Genomic DNA, 25,979 nt, shown 5'->3' on the forward strand with positions numbered 1-25,979 from the left:
AACTTTCATACATTTTTAAATTGCAATAAAAATGCAACTTTAAATGCAAATTTAAGCAATTAGTATTCTTCGCGCCGTTAAAAATATTCTGGTCCTACAAGGAAGAAATACTGAAAATTGACAATTTGATTAACAATCAAGAAGAAACAGAACACCTTTTAAATTATGCATTTTTTCAATACAATATAAGAGTCAAAACTTTTATACGTTCTTTGGAATGATTGAGTTACAATGCTAATTTCTTTTCTTAATTATTTTAACAAACGGGTGAAGGCAAGTTAAGAAAAGAAAACTGAATATTCAAACATTGGGATTTTTGATGAGTAACTCAATATTGTACGTTTTTTTATTAAAAATGAATCAGAAAAGAGTTTTTACTTAAGAAAATCACAAGAAATCAAGCAAGTACCCTTTACAAAATTAAAATTTGATTTTTTTTTAAATACATAGGTAGTAGGTACCCTTGTACCATGAGGAACTGCAGCCCTTTTGTTTAAAGTAATTTTTTAAACGATGTTCTAACTGAAAACCTGTATGTTTTTTTATAGTTAGTTTTAAAAGTTAAAATAATTATCAAAGTTAAAATTTTTCAATGTCCGTTAAAAAGCCAGTGAAGTCACAATGAGACATGTGACGTCATAAGTAGCTTACTTTTTGTATCAACCGGGTCAACTCAGTACTTAACTGAGATGGACTCATAATATAGTTGTTATATTTCCTTTTATATTACGGTGAGTTATGTGATTTAAGCTGCATAGGAAAGAAATAACCTCACGCCTTGTGTTTGCTCCTTAAAACTTACCATACATTTCCAAATACCTATACATTCCAAAAAGTCAAACTTTACATGTTTGCAAAAGATTTTTCTTGGTTAATGATTTTTTATTAATTATTTTTAAGTGATACGAAAAAAAAGTGAAGTTACAGTAACATTTATAATATGTTTGTGAATTAACTATGTTTTTCGGTTTTATTTAAAGTGGTATTTCTACAAAATAAAAGAAAAAACAATAGGTAAGCGAGAAAACAACCGTAAAAAAATCCTCCATCTTTGAAATCAAATTTATTAAATTTGTAATTTCATTTTCACGTTTGTAATAATAAAATCTGAAAGAGTATTTTATCTGCTTTCAAAACCAGCTATTCATTTTGGTGGACATTCAAAAATAGCGAATCAATTAGATTCACACATTTCTGATATTAAACTATAACATTTTTCTCGTTTTTGAACTGCGGCGCGTTTCTCTAGAAACAGCCGCTGGCATCACATTTTTATATAGAGATTTATTACATCTACGTGATTTATAATCAATGTAAAACTTATATTATACAGAATGACCCATATGAATAATCACTGGTGTTTTCCATTGGTCGACGTAAGGTAAACTTTATTTGCAATGTTAAAATTGTTTTGGAAAACTAATTTTTAGGTTTTTAACAAGCTTGCTATATTCTCTTTTTCTTATTTATTTTTATTATGATAGTAAAAAAAAGATATAATACTAAAAAGTCAATTATCTGTAAGGCTTAAATAGTCCGAACAAAGAAAGTTTTTCACCAATGATTAGGTTCTTGTTGAAAAGTTGATTGATTTTGACATCCTTGATAAGTATTATTTACCAATATCTTAAATAACGTGCTCTTACCTACAATATTTTACCCAACAAAATACTACTACTAAGTAATTTATCTTAATTTGAAAGGTTTGCAAACAACAAGAAAAATATTGATAATGATATCTTAGTTATAAATTGGCATGTCCCGTATTTACTGTAACGCGAGATGGAAGCGAAATAAATCCCCACTAAAGTTTCTACATAAAGCAAAATCAACAACAAAAACGGAGCACGCGTTCAGGAAACGGGAAGACTGATTTAAACATCTGGTCCCGCAACATCTGTCGAGGCTTTTCTTTCAGTCATAGAAATTAGCAGTCAACAAACATATAATAAATCAAATTGACACTAAAAAGGAAACGGAGGCTAACGAAGAGCACGAAGAGACTTGAAAAGCGGGGCAAAGTAAGTTAGTCTACGCGCCTGTCATTACGTCGTACATCCTCCAGTGTACGCTACGTTTGTACGGTGTACGTTCTACAGTCTACAGCTAAAGGGCTGGGTGTTGTGTAGTCAGGAGATCGCGCGGATCGTAGAGACGTCTACGAATACTAGCGATTTAGGAGGTATATTTAGGAAAGCTTGCGCGGTGCGACGGCCAGTGCAAGCTCGCCCGCCGAGCTGTTAGGACGGTTGGGGTGCTCTCGCTTCTAGCTCCGAACTCGAACGATCGCAGTTTATTCATACATCCAAAACATTACTCACATTCTGTTTACTTTCAAAGCGGCACATTCGCGACAAAGTGATTGTTGATTTTTTGAGGATAAATGAAGTAATCACGTTTAATTTTCACTTGAGCCAGGTATTTATTGCAACTTCCGTGATTGAGTGTATTGTTGGAAAATCGACATCGATTGTGCAAATACTGGAAAAAACTCTAGGTGCTTGGATTAATAATTCAGTTTTGTCAGGCTGACTGCTGCCTACTACTTGCTGCCTGCTGCCTGCTGTATATTGACTAATTCATTGGCCTGACTTCCTCATTCTTGGATGACATAAAGGTAATGGATTCACAAAGCTTTCACTATTCATACATAATTATACGTGGAGCATCAACAGAACTGACCATATCTGGTTCACGTGCATTTTGCATGCAGGCTATTGATTTGGTAATCGGATAATCTATATTTTTTCTGTTGATAAATGCATTTTCTGAAATTGATTGATATTTATATGTGGCCATTTGGCTCGCAATGAAAATAACAATTAACTTTTATCTCGCCGCCTTTGTCACGAGTCAATCAAACGAGGATATTTGCGAAAAGCGCTTCAACTGCATTTTATTGGCTTTCAATCAAGCGCTCTGAAATCCGATTAATTAATCCACAAATATGAATGTCAGCAGATTCCGTTGAATATTGCCGAATGTAAACTGCAAAAAAACTCGTCATCTTTTTTTCGTTTTGACTGTTTTTTACATTTCCATGGTTTTATTTAATCATTAGTTATTCTTTAGAAAATTTATTTATTAACTGTCACGTAGATAGTATTTATATTACTCGCTTTTAATAGACTAATTAAATAAAACTTTAAAAATTAATCAACACCTGTGTTATAAATTTTACCCAGCGAGCTCACCGCCCATTCTCTATTGTATTTTTAAAAGCTGTATCATCGTTGGTGTATTCCGGAGAGATAAAACATGTTTTGCAAAATATTTTATTTTACATTAAGTCCTACTATTCTTCCCATATTATAACTTCATTAATCTTGTCGAATTCCGCTGCACGCTTAATATACAAACAAATAATCAAAACTTGGTTTCAACTTCATTACTTCAAGAAATACCTAACTATTTAAAGATGCATAATAACATTTTTTCTTAGTCAATGTTGTGTTTGAAGAGTAGAAAATATTCACAAATTACTAAAATAACTCAAACTAAACCATAAAAACTTGTTTTGTGCACGTTTAATTAAATCTCCAACTTTAATAGTTATCTCCATTAGATATTTATGTTGAATTCAAGTGTTGTTTTTTTAAAGAGCTTTTGTATGCAGCAGAATTCGACAAGTTTACCATATCTTCTCCTCAGTTTCAATAATGTAAACAGACAATTAAATTTTTAGTTTAAAGTTTATTATTAAATAACTTATACTCGAAGAGTAAATGCTTAACTATACATTGAAGTCCTACTTGAATAATTCACAATGCATGCATATTCTCATATGGGTGTGTCAATTATTTCGGCTCTTTAAATTATTCGACCAATTACATCAATTTTACTCTTTCCAATACAATTTAATTCGTTCATTATCTCTACGTGTCCAAAGCATCAGAATCTATATGTATTTTTATTACATACTTTCCCCGTATAAATGAGAAATTTTTTTCTACTTTCGTAATCAAGTGAGTAGTTAGTTTTACAAAAAGTCTTGGGAACCTAATATTTACAGCAATCAAACTACTTTATTCCTTCACCAAATAATTTCACATCTCTCTGCCATACTACGATTAGTATAAGTCAACTATGCTGTGGTCAAATCTCATTTCTTAACCAAATCTTTTTTTTGTACTACTCTATTCATTACCAGATTAAATAATATTGCCTATATTCGTCTATGTTTTTTTTTTTTTAAGCGATGCACTACGTAGTAATGTAAAATCATGTGTTTTTGGTTTGAAATTTTGGTCGCCTAGAAATGCTTCAGATGCTTTAATTAAATACTTCGAGTAGAATACATCTTGACCTTTAAAAAAATAGAGTTTTTTTTAGATAAGTCCATTTATAAGCCCAGAAAAAAATAATGTATAAGGCCTATGAAAACTGCTTTAAAGTTCAAAATCTCCTACTTACGAACCCATTTGCGGTTATGATTTTATTGTGTAATGTTGCAAATTAAGTTATTTATAAAATGATCCTAAAAAAAAATATTTATCTGAACATCCACAAAATAAAATAAAAGGCATTTTTTGGCCATGTTTTTTTGTGTTAAACGGGAATTTAAACCTTATCGCCATCTACGGAAGGGGTGTTATTGATAGCGGCTCGATTTAAAATATTACACGACGTAGTGCATCGCCTTAACCCCCAACAGTTGGTATCGGAACTCCATCTTGAACATTCCTGTATTATTGAAGAAGAAGATACTAACAAATCTAATCGAAACATGAAACAGAACAAAGCACAGAAAACAATAAGATATCGGCCTCAACTAGGAATCGAACCCAGGATCTCTGTCTTACCGGGACAACGACTGTATCAACTCGACCATTTGAACCTAATTATTATACATCATATTTTTGTGTTATATTAAACCATTCTTTCAAAACTCAAATAGGGTTCAGACATAAAAAAATGCATCACTACCTGATAGGAATCACATATTTTATGAAAAGAAAATAATTACATATTATCTACAGCTTAATAACATCACATTTTTTCTATAATCCTTTGGATTTCAAAAAGGAAGTAATTAGCAAGTATTCACACGAGAAAACGGTGAAAAGAGAATATTATTTGAAAGAATTTGTAAGTTTCTGTCACCTAAATATTTCCTAAGCTGGAATATTTCAGAATGATGAACACAGTACTTTGCACATGTCATTTCAGTGGATTTAATAAATGATTTATTTACCGAGTTTGAAAATGCTACTGACATGTTTGCAGAAAGTTTTCGGGGTGAAGGTTTCTGCGTTTGAACTTTTCAAAGTTCTTGAATATGTGCTGAACCATTTTTCAGTTGGTAAACAGAATAGAATTTCCACAAACTGATGTAATTTAATGCTCAATTTTATCGTCTAACATAAGTGACATGTTGTAAACCATTTTCCCTCTTCGTGGTTCTTAAGGCGTACATCTTGACGTGAGTGGTTTATTTATGATCTTTACTAACAGATATACGTATATAAAACTAAATGATGATGTAAATCATTGCCAAATACTACAATCAAATATTAATAAGTTTAAAGATTGGTGCGTACAAAATAATCTGTTTTTAAATGTAGACAAATGCAAAACCCTGACTTTCTGCAGAAATAAAAATCCTGTTTTATTTGAATATTCCATTAACAATACAGCTTTAGAAAGAGTCACGGAAATGAGAGATCTCGGAATTATTTTGGATGAAAAACTAAGTTTCGCCAATCATATCCACCAAATTGTAAACAAAGGCATGAAAACACTAGGCTTCGTATTAAGAACAACTAAAAACTTTAACTCCATACAAGCCATTAAACTGTTATACATATCTCTAGTTAGAAGCATAATTGAATATAACTCAGTAGTTTGGTCTCCCTCTTACAAAATTCACATTAATAACATTGAGCGAATACAAAAAAATTTCTGCGTTTTATAAATTTTAAATTAAATATCCCACTAGAAGACTTACAATATCATTTCTTATTAAACACTTTAAAAATACACACATTGGAAGACAGGCGTAAAATAAACGATTTAACTTTTTTATTCAAGATTCTAAACTCTAAATTCGACTGTTGCGAACTTCTGCAACTCATAAACTTACGAATACCTACAATAACAACACGACAAAATACACTATTCCACTGCAACACACATAAGCGAAATTACATTGCGAACTCCCCAATACAACGGTTTCACACTATGGGAAACCAATACTTAGGTGATGTCGATATATTTAACATTAACTTTGCGAATTTTGTGGATTATGTAAAAGACCTATTTCAATACTATTCCTAAATGGAAGTTATATTTTTGTAAACCAGTCAAATCGCTGTATTTTTTAATTTATGTTCTTGATATTTTTAATTTTGTTTCTCGCATATACTTATGTAATTTTATTTTTATTATTTCTTTCTTTTCTTTCTTATGTTTCAAAACTCTCATTAAATTTGTACCACCCACATGTAAAAGCCCTCTGGGCGTTAAATAAATAAATAAATAAAATAAATAAAATAAATAAATATTTTCAAAATTGGAACTTATTGTGTGAAGAATTCAGATAAGCGATAAAGTAGGTACCTACACAGAATATAATATTTCAACATATTTTCAAAGTCGGAACTGCCTTGGTAGAATTTCAAACTATTCCGAGATTTTTCTCAGGTCTGCGGTAGTTTTCAATAAAATGCGCACATTCCTTCGAGTAAACTATTTTCATTTATTGTAGTAAATACGTAATCCGTTAAATTTCGCTGTAAAACTTTATTTAACAACGCACTGTTTGTGAATACATACAAAATATTTCTGACAAAATAGAATTTTCAAACCTAAGTCCTTAACAATTGTGGCATTTGTAAATAAATAATGGCACAATAAAATGTTCCTTTAACAAATAGAAATACGATTTGACTAAGATACTTGATATTTGGGAAATATAAATAATGATTGTTAATATATAACGCATTTTTGTCACAATTATTGTTATTTTTGAACAATTAGACCCCTCGTCTTATTTTAAAAATAATGACATAAAATGTTTTATTTATAAACAGGGTGTCCGAGGGTAAATTGAACTAACTTCGGGGAAGTCACTATACGTGATTATACAAGTAAATATGTAATTTTTTTTCGAAATTCCAACGTTTCAAAGTAAATTGCAGGCAAAAGAAAATAAAAATGAATATTCTTCTGTGAAATAATATTTTTGTATGCGAAAAAAAATGAAATTTCGAAAAAAGTTATTCATCTTTTCTATTCACACCATCATGTAGAATCACCTCCTGGACACCCTGTATATTAAACATTTAAAATAATACTCAAAGTTAACTACATATTTCAAAGCAACATAGCTCACCAAACAATATTATAGTTTTGTAGAAAATTATATTTAAATGAATAGTCGACTATTTATGTATAAGGTTTTTGCAATTAAATCTCATTAAAGAAAGTTGATAGTAAGTTAATTGTATAATTAAGATTTACAGTATTATTTTTAAGTGGAAAACAAGAAATGAATACCCCATTGTATACATTTACCAAAGAATAATACATTTTCATTCTAAAGTGAACACACAACACGCTCTTACATACACGAATACACGGCATAAAAACAAACTTCGGAAGTCTCCGCCGCAGAATAAAGTTTAGCTTAGGGCATATTATTAAGTGAAGTACCCAGAATAATCTTCACCGAACACTCCGGCACTTTTATGAATTGTTGATGAGTTTTTCGGCTGTTGTTTGGTTATTTTTGCCCTCGTTTCGGAACTGTACACATATTAACTACTGTACGCCAAATAAATAAACCGCTTGTGCGAATAATGAGACGTTTTTTATATTATTTTAATAATCTTGGTAAGCTGATTAGTAAGAAATAACAAGCATGTTCTTTTATCTAAGACGATATTTCTTGGGACATATTTGTACCTATTTATCGTATGGGATAATATAATGTTTCTGTTGTCGGGAGTTAGAGTTATTGAATTCCTCACCTAATGAAATGTTTATTTTAACATTATGGACGAAAAATATGTCAATTTTATTTTACATTTACTCCACACAGGAGGTCCCGAGTAATCATCTTTGGAGATGCTGTGGTATTTTTAAGGCAAGAAGGATATGAAGTTTTGGGAAAGAAAAAGTATGAGGGTTGGGTAGGAATCTAGGGATCAGTGTATCCAGGAGTGACGGACGTATATCTATAATGCGGTCAAGAGAGACCAGTCGGAGAGGTCAAGGGGTCTCCAGACCATTCTCTCCCGATCCGGCACGCAATGCAGGTGGTGGGGAGGCGCAACCTTAACACACCTCAGCCGATGAACCTGGGCACACCTGCTAAATCAACAAAAGTAGCGAACAACTTAGGGTGACCTATGGCAGAGGTGTTGGTTATCTAATAAATCCCGCCTCCCAAATTGAATCTTATTACGAATCCAAATTTTGATGGCATGTGTTGTGTTTAACATCCCACAGTTTCTCATATTGGATCAAATTAGTATTTTGTTTTTGGTTTGTTTTTTTTTTGTGAATTTTTAAAAACCGACTCTATAGGGTTTTCCAATTATTAAATTATTTTGAATAGCCCGCTATTTCGGTAGATGTTACCTTTAAAGCTGTAATTTTTTGACATTTGACAAGTAAAAACTACGCCATTAATACAAATGAAACGATACATGCTTCAACAACGCATTCAAATTATAAAAATTCACTTGAGTGAATCAAATGCAAATGATCTTGAGTGATGAGGACCATTTCCACCGCGGTGGCTTCGTCAACAAGCAAAATTGTCGCATCTAAGGCTCGTAAAAGCCAAGAATTATTGTTTAAAAACCTCTCTATCCTCAACGTGTGACTGTTTGGTGCGGTTTATGGTCCGGTGGAGTCATTGGACCTTAATTTTTTGAAAATGAGGCTAGAGCAACAGTTACAGTGAATGGATTGCGCTATCGAGAGATGATTAATGATTATGGATGGAATTGGATGGTATTGATCTGGACAACGTTTACTTTCAACAAAACGGCGCACGTGCCACACAAGCAACGAAACCATTGATCTTTTACGATTGAATATCAAAATAACACCTCTTATTGAAAACAAAGTTAACCGTACTTGTAATAGACTGTACTGTACTGTACTATTGTACTGTACTGTACTATTGTACTGTAACAGCAGTTCGGCGGCTTTAGCGGAGTTTCAGACTGCTGAAGAATTTTTGGAAAAACTAACTCTTTCGATATGATTACCCAAACTTGGTAATAATTAAATTAAAGTAAATTTACTAAGGTTGTGTGAAGCTAATTAGTATATGCCTACCGAATAATTTCCCCTTAATACCAGTCAAGTCTGGCCAGACATAAAAAAATCGCGTTCGACCGCAAATATATAATACGTATTTTAGCAGAAAGCAGTCACTTTGTGGTTTCACATATTAACGAAAATAAAACAATTACCTTGTTTACAACCACGAAATTTTATTTGTTCTATTTTCTATGGTCGATCGGTTTCGCTTAGCACAAGCAACAAACAAGTGAACAAAATTAAACTGATTAATTGATAATTTAATGTTCTCCCCTGAAGATGCTTGTGCTAAGCGAAACCGGTTAGTCATAGAAAATAAAATAAACAAAATTTGGAGGTTATGAACAAAATAATTTTTTTTTTTCATAATATAATTTATAATTTGTTTAATTATGTGATATGTATTATTTATTGCAGCTATTCAAAACTGCTAAACATTGAAGAAAAAAATCACACCTTCAGTAAATCTACAATTTGTAATAACTTTTTAAAATAAGGGTCGTAAATATGACAATATTTGTTGTTTTTCGTAACTTTGCGTTGCTTCCTACAATTGCTTCAAATTATATTATCAATTGTTTGTTTTTATAGTAAACTATTAAAGCACGTGAAAACATTTTATTTTATACGCATTTTTAATTCTTATAATCTCACGCGTAGTATCCGAAATAACTGGAAATAACCAAAAATTTGAAAACGCGTTATTTTCAAAAAGTTATTTATGAGATGGGATTGGTTGACAGAAATATAAATAGATGGGTAAATGAAGGTAACTCTATTTAATGGAGTACTGGACGGGGTTGGTGCTAAAAAAACTGTCCAACGAAACGAAGATAGCAGTCCACAAGTGTTGCTACCTACGCTGATGTAATGCAGTAAGACATGAAGCTGGCAGAGCAAGGATCAAAGTAGACTGAATGCTGTAGGAACGAGATCCCTGAAGAGTATGTGTGGTAAAACCATGTATGATCCTAAGAGATATGTGGAGATCCGCAAAGAATGCAAGTCTGTGTAATGAGTAAGATTAAAAAAAGACGCTCAGGTGGTGTGGTCATATAGAGCGAATGTGAATGGTGGAAGAAGTCGGGAACGTCCTAGTAAGATATGGCATAATTAAATAAATCAGATACTTGAGTCGGGTCATGTCAAGAATCAGAATAACAGAAGAGTGTATGAGTACACGAGTGTGTGCCAAGACCGAGTTGTGTGGCGGTTCATCTTCTCTGCCTTGCGGGGAAACGGCATGATGGTAAGTTAGTTAGTTACAATTTGATCGACAGTATTCATTAGTTCGTGCGGGTTCAAATAAATATTTGAAAAACGCATTTCCGAAATGTTCTTTACAGTATCAATCCATTATTTGGCCGATAGCATCCGCCAGTATCCGCTAGTTTCGGACTTAACAAAGCTAGTGCGCCTTCGCATATCAAAGCGCCGAACAAAGGCGAACAAAAAGGATAACTTTCGACGGGGATAATCGCGTGACGAGATACCCGACGGGAAATGACATGGAAAAAAAATAATGGCTTGCATGTGAGAAAAATGCCCAAACTCGGCGTGGAGGATGTATCCATTTCGGGGTGGAATAACGTAGTTCCGTTCGTTACCACAACAACGAGTCGGTAATAGATTGTTGAAAATGTGGTAAATAGGTACTTAGAACCAGAACGAGGACAAATTTTAAAAAAAAAACTAATTTTATTTGATTATGTTGAAGGTTCTTTACTTTTATTTCTTACTAGCCTAAAATTCACTTGGTATTATATTTGTTGTTAGATTTCTGAAGCTGACAGTATTTATAAAATATATTCGATTCATGCCTTTCGAATAAGTTTTTATCATATAATAATAATTTTTAGTTGACAAAATAGAGAGACAATCAACAATTTACAGTACAGTGTGTACACCTTTAGTAAATCTAGTAAATAAAGCATTCTTGAAAATAAAAAAGCACAGATCCTTGAACTGACTTAATTTCTCAGGGTTAACCTTTTGAAAATTATTTTAACTGTGAAATTAAAATTTGTAAAAAAAACTTTTATTTAAGTTATAAGGTGAACTTTATTTTAAATTAATTAAAATCAAATTGAATAGTTAATTATTAAGTTCTGCAAGTATTTTTTGGTTTTTGTTATTGTTACAGCTGTTTCGGCTTTCAAGACCATTTTTAAACTGTGAGTTTGAAAATGGCGTTGAAAGTTGAAACAGTTGTAAGAATAACAAAAACCAAAAAATACTCGCTGAACTTAATAATTATATTATTAAATTTGATTTCAATTAAGTGGAAAAATTGAAGTTCTGCGAATTACAGAAAAAAATTATAAGGTGAACTTTCATACAACAATTGAAGAATTTATTAAGGAGCCACCTCTGGGCTGGTGCCCCAAAATATCTGATAAAACTATTTGATTAGGTGCAAACGAGCGCGGTCCGCTTGATTGGCAAACGATTGTTATCTAGCCAGACTGAGTCTGTGCTAAAATTATTTCAATGGAGCCTGCTCGAAAGATCTAGCAGCATCGATCCCCTGTACACCAGGGCACATCCACGCAATTCAATGGACACAAGCGGAACACCCGTTCACAGAGTAGTTTATGTTGACTTCAAGAGAACGGGTCGTTTCTTCGACTAGGTATCACGTACGTCTGCTCCCTTTCAAAAAAGAGTTCCTTCATATAATCTGAGTCCATTCAAGACCCTCATTAAAAAAATCTCTCTCTAAAGTGAAACCCAACGGACTGGCTATATAGTTCCCACTGTACACGTATGGGTGCTATTGTGAGATTTGGTGTAACATAAAATAGATTAAACAAAACCTTTATCTCTTTGTTACTTCAAAATCTAAGTGACTGACGTTTGAGTATTAAGTATTTTAGGCTGAATTCCGCAGGATGAAGACTTTTCTGATTAAAGCTAATCTCCTATCTAGAGAAACCCAGAAAAGGATCTTATCTATTGTAATTAGGAAAGTATGTTGGGAGGATCATGTCAATTTCATAACAAAAAGACTCTGCAAATTGTGCTAAATATTTCTCTCTCTCAGATCAATCCTGAACCTTCAAACAAGGAGATGCATATATTTTGCAGTTTTCCAATCAATAGCTACATACGGTATCGTGGGATGGGGAGGCTGTGCAGATTCAATTATTTATCCGATGATCATAATTCAAAAACTGCTACTAAGGATTATATTAAAATGTCACCCATCTCACCCATCAGACTCACTTTTAAAAAAATTCGCAATCCTAGACATTAGACAATTATAGGTTAAGACAATTCTCATACACATAAGGAAAAATGATTTAACACTCAAAACTCAAAAAAATATTTGCACACGCTATTCATCACACCAAAAATGTAAAATTCCTCCAACAAAAACAGCCTTCGCCCAACGACAGTTCTCTTATATAGCGTGATAAATGTTCAACTTACTGAGTATTGATATAGACATCGAAATCTGGTGATCTTTATGCCATTAGTGTACATAACTGGTTATTTGCTCAGAGAAGGTAATATTATAAAGAATACTTTCCATCTTAAAACTGTTCTTATTTTTTCATATTTCTCGAGTAAAAATTTTATCTCTAAAATAACTTTCAACAAAAACTTTATATTATACTGATGCGATTATTCTTATTTTTATTTCTATTATTTTTATTTGAATCCTAGGTTTATTTTTACAAGATTCACCTACTTCAACTCCTTTCCTGTATGTGATCATATACTTAATATTATATATTCAGAATTGGTTATTTATGAAGGAAGGAACTATAATATAAAGACTATAATATATAAAGAATGCCTAACATCTTTAAATTTTGTTCATTTGCTTTATTATTTTTATTTTATTTAAATTCTGTTTAAAATTTCTTTTTAAAATAAAATAATTAATTTATCTTTATTTTCATTATATCAACAAGTAAAGTCATTTATTTATTTGCCCATTTGTATTTATATTTATTTTATCTCATTAAAATATACAGTTTGCAATACGCTTGGTTTATTCTCGTGAAATGTACTTAACTAGAAAACCAGTTAAGGTATTACCTATTTTACAAATATATAAATTTCACAAAATAATATAATAAAACACGAACATATACTACATTTATATAATTATACACAAATTTCGACTACCATAATACGGACATGTGTCTAGTGTGGTAGTCAAAAACTATGTAAAAAACTGTATGCAAATATATTTTACGAATAAAGGACAGAAAAAAAAATGTTCGCGAGAGATTGGGAAGGCTGATAAAGGACACTGAAAAAGGGCTGAATGAGAGGAAATCAATTATTGCAAGCCTCAATGCAATGGACATAGATACCAACGTTGGCAAACGAAGCGAGGGTAGCAGTCCACAATTATTGAGATCTGATACCTACCTTCATGAATTGCAGTGAGGCGCTGAACTAAGAGCAAAGTGAGTGAATGCAGTGGAAATGGGATTCCTGAGAGGAGAGCAGATTCCAAAAAAAAATTGGTAAAATAAATAAGAAGAAACATAAGAAGAATTCATAATGGGGTTAAAAAATAGAAGACTTGTATCGACTAACTAACTAACTAACTAACTAACCATCACGCCGTTTCCCCGCAGGGGTAGGCAGAGAGGACGGACCGCCAAACAACTCGGTCTTGGCACACACTCCTTGCCTCATTCAGATTCATACATCGTCTCATACATACTCTTCTATTGTTCTGACTCTTGACATGGCCCGACTCAAGTATCTGATTCACTTGGTCGTGCCATGTCTTCCTCGGGCGTCCCCGACTTCTGCTACCATTAATCTTCTGCTTCCATTAACCATGTATCGACTAAGCAAATAAAATACTTAAGTCGAGTATACATGAGACCATGAGATGACAGAATAAGTAAATTATAAATTTATTTCACGCCTATTAAGGCTTTTACACATATAAAAAAATATTTACGTAATTGTACACGCAAATAGTGCAGGAAACGACTATTTAAAACCAAAGATATAAGAAGAACATAATATCTTTGATTTAAAACAATTGAACAAAGATAAATAGAAAGACAAAATATTACTGAACTTAATCTACACAGCATACAGGCATAAAACATAAAAAAATCCAAAATATTTTTTTTTTCCTCTGTCGACAAAATTATTATGTGTTAGTCAAATTAAATACCTTTATTAAAATATTCCACTACCTGATGAAAAAAACTTCAATAAGGTATGCTTATATATTGAAATTGATGTACTAAATTTATCAACAACATCGTAGTATTTGTTTCCTAGCTGTTGAATCCATCGCATATATATAATATATATCAAACGTCACACGAGTCCCACCAGCTCCCAACCGTTTGGAGCCAGTGGAGAGAGAAAGAAGACGGAAGGAAGGAAATATAGATATATGTATTAGCATTTGAAAATATAAAATAATATTTCGTCGATGCCAAGCGATCGATTTTACTTTAAACAATGAGAAATTTAAAAATTAGAAAATATCTCAAACACGCTTTTTTCCGTATTGTGTTGTTCTTTTCTTTATTGAATAATCCAGATAGCAAAGGCAGATAGTAAATATTTTCACGTTGTTGATTAACAAAATCACCTGTTCTCGGTAAGAACTATTTTTCGGAAAAGCAAAAAGATTTTTCTCGGAAGACCTTTTATGAAAGTTCCGCTAATTGCGCTGAGCGCAAACATCGCTGGAGTAAGTAATTTTTTGTCGGATTTTTTTTTCGGTTAGAGTGCTTTATGAAAAATTCAACACAACGGTCGTATATGGAAACGTTGTATTGAAAATTGTTAAAGAAATATATTTTTTATTAAATGTATTTTTTAGGTCGTGTTGCAGTACTACTTAAGTTAACCATTCGTTCAGCTTTGCAGTGTCTACATATCATCCGAAACCATCTCATCAAATCAGATCTTAAATATTAAATGTGAGTGTATGTTAATGTTTGTGTGTATATATATATATATATATATATATATGTGTGTGTGTATATGTGTATATGTGTATATGTTATTTATGTGTATATGTGTGTGTGTATGTGCAAATACATATGTGTGTGTGTGTGAGTATGTACGTGGGTTTGTGTGTGGATATGTATATTAATGTAATCTAATCCTCATGCATCTCTTTTTCTATTTTCTACTTCCTACTATAAGTTTTCCAATTTGCAGCATATATATTTATAAATATATATATGCTCCGTTAGTCACCATTAAACATGAATGGTGATTCAATATACATATCTTTACTATGTAAGTGTCTACATGAAATATCATGTATTTATAAATAAAAAAATAATTGTTTACAAAAATATAAATAATGTTCTTCTGAAATAAGCAAAGTTTTAGACATTCTCCTACTGAAAAGTCATAATCGTGTTGAAATCAGTTGGCGGGTTACAGATAAAAGTATTGTAGTAAATATTGTAGTTACATTTTATATTTAAACGACTGCTTACTAACGTCACTGAGTTATCTAGGCAACTTATAGATTTAGACCCTCTGTTAAAAGCATATTCATGTTAATTATGAATACATCAACAAGACAAAAATATTTCAAGTTCTTTTCATTATAAATTCATGTGAACATTTTCCGCAAAGTCAGAAATTTATAACACATAAGAAATAAAATACAAATTGATTTATATTTCGTAATTGGAAACACGATGTTCCCCCCCTTACCAAAATGGCGGCAAATCCAATCGGCAACCACCAACACGAATGAGGATAACCAATGTGACTAGATAACTTAATAAAGATGATATAATACAATAAAGCTATCGTAAGATAATGGGTGACTGTGTCACGCCCCTTGGCCCAGCATCATTCACTCTTTAATCTCCGTGTCATATCAAAAGAACTGCCACTCATAATTAGATCAAAGCGGGTTGTATCAGTGGCACGACATTTTGACAGGGCAGACTGACAAAGAGTGAGATATGGATAAGCGCGGATTACCCCGCAAGGCTGATTTTATTTACGTCCTTATTACACCTCGTACAGGCTCTGTTATCCGGACACTTTGGCGTCAGTGCGTGCCGTTCCTCTAGCTGGCTTTTTGTCGTTTGTCCTTCAGATTGCATTCATTTGATAATAACACAATACACATGGTACACGCGTGTACAGTGTAATTTTTTTTATGTGACACCTCACAAGAGCGCTCTTGTCTGTACAGTGTAAAGGCAGGGGAGCTATGGCACCACTCGGTTGGGCAGCGTTGTGAGGCGTCTTAAGGTAGGGGCTGTAGGAAGGGCTTTATTAATGCGAGTGTTGAAGAGGCCCGGATTATATAAAGGAGGAAAAAAATGCCAACCGGTAGCTCGTTCCACATACGAGCTGTCATATAACCGTGTTTTATATTTGTTTAAAGATAAATTGAAGATGTCCACTGACTTGGTATAATTGTTTCCCTCCATTAGTATTCTGGGCAAAGAGGAATACATATGGGAGTTAATCCCAGTATTTCTGCACTGAAATAAAACCTGACTTCTGGTATTACGTTGTGGAATCCGGAAGCTTATCAATTCTAGCAATACCGGACTATCAACTAAATCATTTAGAATTTTATATAGAAATACCAATTTAGTAAAAATTCTTCTATCTGACAATTTGAGCATATTCATATAATTTAATAGTGTTGTAGTTCAACCTAACTGCTGGAATACTAATTTTAAAATTTATAAAACGTAAGAATTTGTTTTGTATTCTTTGTATAACAGCTTGTACATGTATATTATAATGTGGGTTCTAGACAAGAGAATTGTACTCAAGTTGACTTCTTACATAGGTAAAATATAAAAAAATTATAAATAGAAATAATTAAAATGTGTGCGTCGAGCAAACCCCCGTTATTAGAGTCTTATTTCGCCTTAAATATGTTCCTACGAATATCGCCTACCGGTTGAATAGGCGTATGTTACAAACAAAACCAAAATAAGCAAAGTTAATTCTCTGCCAAAAAAAAGCAAGTTAGTTTTCCTTGTGTGTACAAAGAGTCTATTTGATTTATTCACTGAAAGTCGGTAAAAATAAAATGTTCATAGACTAAGGACGGGTTGTTTCGGAGAATCTGAACAATTCATCAAATATCAACGTTCATTTTCAAGTTCTGTGAAAGATTTTTTCAAGTTCTGTTTTTATTTCAGTTTTGTCAAGCAACTAGCCTACAATGATATAAAAACAGAACTTGAATAAGTCTTTCACAGAACCCGAAAATGAACGTTGAAATTTGATGAATTGTTCAGATTCTCCGAAACAACCCGACCTTAAAATAAACTGAACGTAACGTTTGCTCTGTGCTTCGGTAAGATTTTGCAATTTTAGTATCTTCATCCGAATTAAGTAACCATTTTCATTAAGCAAGGCTCATAACAAAGTTTAGTGCATACAATAAAAGCAAATTGAAAGCTCAGCGATCATCAGCATAACAAGCAGCGATGTATGAAATAGGCTAAATGAAAATCCCGCAGAGAAATAAGATGGGAAGCCAACCGTATTAATATTCCTATAAAATGTAGTCCCTCTTTTTTATGAGGTAGGTATATTGTTAGCCTACCGTATGCAAATCTTGAGATTTATTTGGGTTTACATTACTCCCATTTCCTTGAAAAGCACTTTTATGCTACGCTTAGCAGCAGTTATACGCCGCTGTTGCCTCGCGGTAAACTAGTAGGTCCTACCTCCAAGCGGTAACAAATATTACGGAGCTTGCGTTACGTCCTTGCTGTACATAAGTGTTTCCAGAGAGATACAAGTCAAGGTTTTACAGGTGATGTTTTATGATGAAATTGTAGTGTTTCCAACTGAACCAATTGTAGATTTTACTACACTTACACCTAGTGCATATATATATTGTTGAAAAAACTGGACAATTCAATTCAGAATTTACGTTAATAATATTATTATCTTATTTTTTATTAACTATATACCTAAACCTATCTTACTAACTAACTCGGCTTTTCTGAAATTCCAAAACTCTTTTTAATACTAAACACTAAATGAACTGGAACAAACACTCGTAGAGTTTCGCAAAATGATCACCAATAAAAGCTTATTGCACTAACGTAGAAATAAAATATGGATATATCTGTGCTAATTGTATGATGCTAGATAGAACTCGAGATAGCTAGATTTACTGCTTCGAGACAGACACTTTATTCAATAACGTGGAGATTGCTGTCTTAAAGATTTTAATATGTGCGGGAAATTTGCGGTTTTGATAGTTTGATTGAAATCAAGCATATTATTAGATCTTTTGTAACTCTAAAATCAAATATTTATAGTTCAAAAATATGCATCGTTTATCTACTATCTCCACAATTGTATAATCCAAGTTACCTTCATGCAAGGAAAACTTTTAAATCGGCAAATTTCCTAGTTGGCTCTTGGCCTCATGTGCGTAGGTATTCGATAACTTCCTCTAAAACTCCGCAAACTTTTGACGGGTACTCCAAAGCAAAGGATATTATAATATGATGAATATGAATTGGAGTTCGATGATGTACCTATTAGTTGTGGGAACGGTTGTTTTTGTTGGTTTTCTTTTATAAGAAAAGTTACCTTTTTATGTGCCCACAGGTACTTTTAGTGCGTCGTTATTCTGAAGGTGTTTTTCGATGGTGTCAATAAATATCTGGTTATGACTTTATCACAAGCATGAATAATAAATTTTGAAGTTTTGTATCGCATGTATTGTTTTACACAGACAGTTCCGTGATATGTTGACTTAGGTACACAGTAAAAAATTGATGGAATAAAGAACACATTTTTTTCTTTTTTGTATTTATGAATAATTACTGAGAGCAAATACATTCGTAATACCAAATTCCCTTTAATTATCACTGACAGCCGATACATGTGGTCAGTGGGTCAGTGATAAAAAGTATTTTATTGGTTTATTTATTTATGCTCTATTGTGCCACAAAATAATATAACTTGAAAATTTTCATTTTTTTATATTAATGTAAGAGTCTTATTATATCGTAACCAGAAAAACATATTTTTTTCCAAGACAAGTTATAAATAAATCGATTATATTACACTGCCATGATACTTTTCGTAAAGGCGAAGTAGACAATTTAATAAAAGAAACGGTATAAAATATCAATATCAATTTTACGTACATTAGTTACGATTCTAAAAATAAGCTTCCAAAGCGTAATTATTGTCCATTCCGATTTTTTTTTTTATTACCCGTAAATACATACGTCACAATTGTAAATGTATACGGTGCAGCAAAACAGACAGTGCAGTTTTTAAGGGCTGTTATATCCCGTGTGGTGGGGGTAGGAATCTAGGAGGCGTCTACTAGTGTCGGAAGGGTCGTGCCGTTTTCAGTCGTAACCATGGTTTGGTTAGGACAACGTCGGGGCTTGAAAATTGCTGGTCTTTGAATATAATATAAGTTGCGCCGTTTTCTTATTAATAGCTCTTCCAAATTGCATTGTCACCCTGTATTACCTATGTTATAAAACGTTTGTAAAGGATAAATTGAATTACCAAGTTTTGAGATGGTAAATTAACAAAAAATATAAAAAAGAATCTGACGGTGCTTGACATGGATTTTACTTTGATCGATATTCAGATCAGAGAAACCAGATTCGTCCACACAGTTCTACAACCTATATTTTTACCCTTCTAACTTCATCCAAACTCACAAAATTCTCCAAATTGACGATGCGGTAATGCCGTAAAATCTGTAGTTGTGAATCTTGCGCGATTTCTTCTAAATTGATAATAAAATTGACATACGAAACCTCAAGTTTCTTAAATAATTAATTGTGTACCAATAAACCAATTCTTTAAAAGTAACGCTAAACTTAAGCGAAAGGATTTCAGGACTATTAATATAGAAAAGTGGTAAGCTTTACGCCACACTGTTTGCGTTAACCTTCCTTCCTTCGTGAAATAAGCAGTGCCTTCGCCCGATGCGACACTCTAACAAGTCGTCTTAATAATTTACTACGTGCGACCCGTTTACAACATTCAAGATGCTTCCTTCACAGACGAATTTAAGTTAATTTGAGCATTTACTTTACGGTGGAATTTTGAAGGGAACAATAAACTATTCATTCATATTACTCTTAATTCGTATTTCATTCTTTTTTCAAAAACATTACAAAAAACAATAAATTGCAAAAGCAATTAAAAAAAAACGAAAAAAAGGTAACATGTGTGTTAATATAATCTTATTTTAGCCAGTTAATAAAAAACAGTTCAGAAGCGTTCAAACTTCAAAACAAGAAGGAAGTGACCGTCTGCATGTGTGTTTTAAAAATGCTACCCTCATTCCCTTTTCCCACCCCAAAGCAGAATTTTGATACTCCTTGATGAAATTATGCACACTTGACATTCAAAATAAAAGGAAAATACTGTCGACATCTGATTTAAAAAACTCTCTTACTCTGGAAACGCCGGGAATTTCTTCTTTATCATCATAATAATTAATGTTTGTCTTAGAGGGAATATTGTTTGGCAGGATAACATTATGCAAGGAAAAAAATATTTACAGTTGTTGCGAAAATTACAATTTTTTCTATGAGAATTTTATGCTGCTACTGACACCCTTGTTTAAAATCATAATTTTGTAGTTCACAGCATTATTCTGAGCGAGGCGCGAGGGCTTAAATATTCTTCTTTAGCACTTTTTCAGCGCTTTCAATTCGAAGCCTCAAATATCTTAATAAATTCATGGGTGTGTTTTTTTAAACCCGCCCACTAAGAAAAGGGTATTATTATTTATTTCCACGTAGCCCTGAGCTTTGTTTTGACTGGTTTGCACTAAGAAAAAACAAACAGCCCCCGGACTTTTTAATACTGTATCCATATTATTTATCAAAGATTATCCTCGATGTTCGTCTGCGAAAAAACTGCTTTTTCATTTCGTCTTCATTCGAATTCTAAAACTCTCTTCGTCGACCCATTTTCGAATATAAACAAAGGCACGGTGCCTGGGTGGAATAAAATATTTGCCTTTGAATGTGAAAGGGGCAAGCCAGGGGCGGGTTGAGGTTATTTGTTAATATAAGAGCAATATCATGAATAGAAATAACGTTGAATGATTGATTCTATCTCTAATCGATCAATGTTTTGATATTATTGCGAATTGAATAGGATTATGTTTTGTATAAGTAATGAAGCCTGTTATACGTTATACGTTATACATGTATTTTATTAACTAGATGTCGAAGAAAAGGTAAATACGACTAGCAAAGAGACGCTAGGATAGTATCTTTTGCTTAATAATAATATTTGGCTGACTTACATAGCCGTGTTTTTTTGTGGAAAATCAATGAATTGAATAATAAATAAGGCACTAGGCACTACTTAACACTAGAATTTATACTCACTTCAGGACTTACATCTAAGACTTATATCTAGTGTCTTACGACTAAGACTTACAGCTTGCTTCTGGCTGAAAAGATAGAAAATTAACAACGACTTGCAAAAGAATGGAAGATGAAGTCAGAGATGGAGTCAGGATGGAGTCAGGGATGTCAAATCTTTTTTTTGTTTGTCCAAAAAATAAGTCACGTGGTGGTGATCCACTGTTTTTTTTTACCTTTATGAACAGATGGTTTAGTTGTTTTTTACCTCCATTAATAGATGGTTTAGTCGTTTTTTACTTCTATGAAAAGATGGTGCATCACATCTGTCCTGATGGCGGACACTATAATGATGTCCGAAACGTTGGCTAAATAAGGAGATAACACGGCATAATATCCCAAAAATGAATCACTATATTACTTTTGGCCGTAAAATCTAAAATCATATATAATAGTAGGTAGTATGAAAATAATTCATTCATTTGGATTTATTAACATGGATGATACTCGTATTATCAGATTGTATATATTCAGTGTACACTGTACACTCGCAGTAATATCTAGTTAAATTTAATGGCAAGAGAACCATCGATCGAAGGTTGTGGCTTAATATATCGAAACTTTGGTTCGCCAAGGTTATAACTAAACATTACTTTATTCTATATATCGAGTGATGGGGCTCCAAACATTACAATGTCAATTTCTCATAGCGCTTATAAAAAATGCTTAATTTATGGTTCGATCTAGTGTATAGTATCTTAGTTCTTCATTATAAGCGAAAAAAAATTTTCAATTGGATATTTATATTTTGGAATCTAGAACTTACCTACTTTAGAAGTTATAACCTCGTTCGATCAGCAAGGATACAATATTTCACTTTACAAGGTTCTAAAGTTACTTGGAACCTTGTTCAACATGTTTGGTTGATTGTTGTTGCTGTCATAGTATAAATTTATGTAAAAGTACACATTATTGGTGTAATATATTTATATTGAAAACTCGATTACCTAAAGATATATTTTTATAACACCTATTTAACAGTTAAAAATTTTAAAAAAAATTAGAAACCCGTTACTTGTCCACTAGAATCCAAATTAATACTTAATTCCTGTCAATTTGTTTGATTTTTGGAACAGCTCATATTGTCTCATAGAGATCATTGTCTCCCTTACCATCATAGTTAGAAATATGAACTAAACAGTGCCAGAAAGATCAAAAACGAAACTTAATTTTCAAATATATAAATTTACCATAGATAAATTAAAATGTACACCTCAATGAAATCAGTTTCTGACCGAAGTTTGAGAATAACTTATAAAACTTGTGATTTTTTAAAAAAATATTTTTAAATGATATGACAAAAAATGAAGTGGTTGTAATGTTAACAGTAAATTTGTCTAACAATAAGTAATATTTATTTTGTTTTCACTAATTTCAGTTCTTAAAACTTTAAGTATTTCAAAAATTTTATGTTTATTTCTAATAATGCAATTTGAAAGCGTTTTTTTATCTGTTTCTTAAAAACAGTTTTTCAGAAATTTCATATTTATTTGGATTTTATTGGAAACGATGCACCGTTTAAATCCAAATAAATTTTGTTTCAATCTGTCAGTTAGGAACAAAATATCAGTTAAAAAAAGTCCAAAGGAACCTTTTCTAAATAAATGAAAATTAAAAGTTTCTGAAATTTTGTTTCAAACTGTCAGTTAGGAACAAAATATCAGTTAAAAAAAGTTCAAAGGAACCTTGTCTAAATAAATGAATATTAAAAATTTCTGAAATTTTGTTTCAAACTGTCAGTTAGGAACAAAATATCAGTTAAAAAAAGTTCAAAGGAACCTTGTCTAAATAAATGAAAATTAAAAGTTTCTGAGGTTAAAACTTTGACACATTACTAACTTTGTTAATACTCAACGAAATGACCTTAAAATTATTTTCTATGTAGATATGAGCCAAAAACGTTTTCACATTCAAAGGTCATTTTGGTCCAAAACGTCAGTTAAAAACCTTGTCAAAATTTTACCTTGGTTCAAATTGTCAAACCAAAGTGAGAAAATCTAAAACAATGTGTTAATAGAGTTTTATTCCACTGTTGAGCTCGCCTTCCTGTCACAGATTTACATACACAATTCACTGGTTTATCAGCAAGCTGCCATTATGTATTGAGCGATCCTATTAGCATAGGCACTGTGAATTTGGTTTCGACTACCAAACGCAATGTTATTTTCGCTATACAAAGTAAATTTTGGTCAAGCTTTCCCATTCAATAGTTTGAACCGAATACTGGCAGTTCAAAACAAACGGAATGACGATATAATAATTACGAGTATTATCGCTGGTGAACAGCTTTTGCATTACATAGAATTTGAAACGAAGACGATATAAATACGTAATAAGCTTTTCAATGAATATTAACTGAACGTTTTCACAGTAGGTATAAAAGTAGGTACAGTGATTTTTAAATAATATACCTGCTTATCGTTTATGCGCGGAGAAAACTAACTGATAAAAAATAATACTAATTTATTAACAATATCTTCAAATTATTCATATCCGATTGAAAACTGGATTGCAGGCCCTTAACGCATAAATTGATAGATATCCTAATAAACTTTTAGTAAAATGTCCACGTAATGACAGGTTGTCGAAACACGTATTCATAAAAATTATTATCTAACATTTTCGCATTTCGTCAATATATATTATAAAGACAAGTGCATGAATAGGCGTTCCGATATTAATATAAATTTAATAAAATTTAATAAATAGTAGCCTGCAGTCCCGTTTTTAACCGGATTACCGATAATTTGAAGATGCTTTTAACAAACCAGGACTACTCCCCTTTCTCCGAGTGTGTTTAAAACTTCATTTTATTTTAATGACTTAGCGTAGCGATGTCCTGATTTAACTCGACCTCTGTTTGTATACTCCGTGTCCAATCAATCTTGTCAAGATGGTAGCCATGTTGGATAGGTCATTTTTACTACGCCAGAGTCCACACGTGCGTAACGTGTCAAATTGGAATAATCAACATTAAGCGAGGTATACTGTTCACAGAACTAATAGTATACAAAAGTATCTGAAAAAGTAATAGACAAAAATCTATTTCCTTCACCTTTCCTAGACCTTCACTACAATTTTTAAAAACTTTAGAAGGAAAAATAACTATGTAAAAAATATAATATTGTGTGTACTTCTAACCGGACTTACTCGTACTAAATCGTATGTGATTTTAAACAAAGTTATTTTCGTGTATAAAATCATTACCGTATTTTTTGCATGAGTATGGTGTGCGCGTAGCACGTTTCTACATAATTTATTGACAAACTTAACAAACAACGTTTTTCAGGCTTTATCGAGTGTTAACGCCCAAATACACTGACGAAAAACTAAGCACTCATTCATAATGATTTAGGTAAAAGCCGGGAGATTTACGGTGTTTAGCAATTCCGGCGATTAACAGAACGGTTATGTACCCGGAACACGGCACAAGGCACACGGCACTTGTCCACCATTCGACGGAATTAACAAAGTAAATCATGAATAATTAGAAAATGCGTTTAATTACTTTTCTGTTGCGTTCATGGGATGGTTTGACACGCAAAATTCAATTAGGTTAAAACACGTCCCCGGTATGCGCCGCGTTAATGTAAATTTCATGCTAATCGTTACGAATAAATGCAGCCTTACCTTTGTATCGTGCGGGACATGGTATTTTGAAACGGGGTTTTGCGAAATTTAAAATAACCAGGTGAAATTCAACTTTTTTGCGAATGACCCAAATAAATAAAGTAAAAGAAAAATTAATATACTTTGAAGGTAAGCGATTTATATAGTAAAATAATACTAGAGTTTCTCATTTTTGTGGATTATTAATTAAAATATTAATAAATAAATAATAAAAATAGAAAGGTAAATAAAAATATTTATTATGCTTATATAATGCACTTACATAATGAGGATTGACTACATGATCATTTGTGAAAAAAAGTGTGTGGAAGGGTTTAGTTTTTCATGTGGGGAAGATTTAACCCGGACATAAAGTCAGAAAATAGTTACAATAACACAAAGAAAGTTGTTTTGACCAGTGGTTTATCATATGTTTGATTTCTACGACCCCCTGACGTGCATTCTAGATCCTAAAATTTCAACATTTCCTGTTATTAGATATCAGGTGTCAAAGTTTGAAAAGACCATTTCTCAAAATCTATTGTTAATTATTTTAGTTTAACACATTTTAAAGAAAAATATTTGAATAGGACGTATAATTACCATTTTACAACATGCCTAAACGTGCAGATACAACCATATACGACCAGATAGGGCTTACGTTTCTAACTACATTTCCTTAAGGCGATGAAGAAGAGCCATTGTAGCCGAATTACCACG

General features: G+C 32.2%; 1 protein-coding gene across 1 annotated transcript in view; it reads left to right on the top strand.

The window, feature by feature from the left end:
- The first annotated feature begins 2,124 nt into the window (after positions 1-2,124).
- Positions 2,125-25,979, top strand: part of LOC149424916 (uncharacterized) — a 193,712-nt gene continuing 169,857 nt past the window's right edge. Inside the window, exon 1 of the mRNA XM_089650854.1 lies at positions 2,125-2,617. The gene's annotated coding sequence lies outside the window, so the exon portion shown is untranslated. The remainder of the gene's footprint in view (positions 2,618-25,979) is intronic.

The sequence above is a fragment of the Hesperophylax consimilis genome, chromosome 3, assembly GCF_061612785.1.
Source record: "Hesperophylax consimilis isolate HC1 chromosome 3, BYU_Hcon_1.0, whole genome shotgun sequence".
NCBI classification, from domain to species: domain Eukaryota; kingdom Metazoa; phylum Arthropoda; class Insecta; order Trichoptera; family Limnephilidae; genus Hesperophylax; species Hesperophylax consimilis.